This window comes from Crocuta crocuta, unplaced genomic scaffold (genome assembly GCF_008692635.1).
Source record: "Crocuta crocuta isolate KB4526 unplaced genomic scaffold, BGI_CrCroc_1.0 scaffold278, whole genome shotgun sequence".
In the NCBI taxonomy this organism is placed as follows: Eukaryota; Metazoa; Chordata; class Mammalia; order Carnivora; family Hyaenidae; genus Crocuta; species Crocuta crocuta.
In genome coordinates this window covers 755,296-757,158 of record NW_027532173.1, presented here as the reverse complement: position 1 = coordinate 757,158, position 1,863 = coordinate 755,296, and the positions used below count along the sequence as shown (strand labels likewise).

At 52.7% G+C, this 1,863-nt stretch overlaps 1 long non-coding RNA gene across 1 annotated transcript in view; it reads right to left on the bottom strand.

Moving 5' to 3' along the window:
• LOC144242471 (uncharacterized) overlaps positions 1–1,548 on the bottom strand; it is a 19,676-nt gene extending 18,128 nt beyond the window's left edge. Inside the window, exon 1 of the long non-coding RNA XR_013338349.1 lies at positions 1,267–1,548. This is a non-coding gene — a long non-coding RNA (uncharacterized LOC144242471). The remainder of the gene's footprint in view (positions 1–1,266) is intronic.
• Between the last annotated feature and the right edge of the window lie 315 nt (positions 1,549–1,863).

The window sequence follows — 1,863 nt, the reverse complement described above, 5'->3', positions numbered from 1 at the left end:
AGTCTTTTTTTTTTTTTTTTAAGTTTCTATATTTATTTTAGTAATCTCTGCACCCAATGTGGGGTTTGAATTCACAACTCTGAGATCAAGAGTCACTGGCTTTTCTGACTGAGCCAGCCAGGTGCCTCCTCAGATAGTTCACAGGAGGGGCTGGCTAACACGGTGATCAGGGTTGGAATTTTCTGCCCACTTCTTAACCTCTGGGGAAGGAGTGAAAGTTCAATCCCCAGTGGCCAAAGACTTCATCATTCAGGCCTGTGAAAGGAGCCTCCACAAAAACATGTGAACAACAAGGTTTTGGAGTTCCATGTTTATAATTGTGTTGACGTGCTGGGAGGGTGAGGCACCCAGAGAAGGTCTCAGAAGCTCTGCACCCCGTCCCCACTTCCCATGCCCCGCCCTATGCATCTCTTCCATCTGGCCGTTCCTGAGTCCTGTGAGTAGTTTTAGTGAATTATCAAATGTGAATGTGACCCACGGAAGCTCCCAAATTTATAATCAACTGGACAAAACTGCAGGTATTCTGGGACCTGTGTTTTTGTGGGACTGAGTCCTTTACCGGTGGGGTCTATGCTAACTCTGGTACTTAGTGTAAGAAGTGGATTGTAGGACACCCAAAGAATTAGAGAACTGTGACGCTGGGGATCAAGTGGAGGAGGGGACTGGCAAGAGCAAGCGGGGGCCCAAATCTCAGAAAGAGGAAGACTCAGAATCAAATGCTAATTTTACTTATTTACTAGATGTGGAACAGCAGACAAGTGATTTCACCTTTCAACGAACGAGGCTTAATAAAGCCTGGCTTTATCTAGGCCTTTAATGACAATTTTGCTGATGCTGTGTTTGAATGAAGTAGATCACGGTGGTCTCCCGGGGCACATGATGGAGTGCATCCATTGTCCCATCCGTAAAATGGACGTAACATATCAGTTAATTGGTTGCATTCTCTTTTTTATGGTTGGTATGTAGTAGACAATCAAATGTACTTGTGCAATGAATGAGTGAAGGCCTGTGTAAATAGTACGTAACCTACAAGGTGCTCAGCCCCCGGGAACAAATCTGGAGCTTCGTTGTACATCTGGGGCACACAGTCAAGGTAGAGCCAGAGGGAAGGGTGTCTCAGTTTTAAGTAGATGTATAAAGTCACCTACATCCCCCTTCCACCGTCTGCCTGAGATCAGGATTGGGTCCGGATTTTCTGGAGCCTGTTAAGTCCCGAGTTCTGGGGAGAAGAGCATGGAAGCTAGGGGGTGGAAGGGTCGGGCTTACCGTGTAGTAGAGCAGAAGCTGGCGCAGGCTCGGTCCCCAAACTGCCTGGGTTCTGAACCCAGCTCTGCCTACCAGCTGTGTGCCATCAGGCTAATTCACCTCTCTGACGGTTCATCTTTACCGAGTGGGGTCGAGCGCCGTTCTGACCTCATGGGTTGTTGTAAAGACAAACGCTGGTCCAGAAACCTGAAACTGCCCCCTGTACACGGAGGACGGGGTGGGGAAAGGGGTGACCCAAGAACGCGGTGGCCACTCCGCACCGTTAGGTGGCGGGTATGACGTTTCCCGGCCTGCCTTGCGCATCAAGGCGAACAAGTCCCTGCGCCCGCCCGCCGGATTCCGGCACGTTTACCACGAGGCGGTGGCTGCGTTGAGGCGGGCGCGGCGCGCGGAGCCTCAGGCACACGCTTCCCACGAGGGCTCGGGCTGTGGGCGTGGCGGGCGGAACTGACCTTGCAGAGTCGGCGTGGGGAGGGACCGGCGCCCGGCTCGGCCCACGGTCACCTCTGGGGAGCCTCGTGCAGCAGGACGAGCCGGGCCGCGCCTCAAACCCCGGAACTGCTGCAGCCTCGTCGGCGAGAGCTCGGAAAGCGTCTG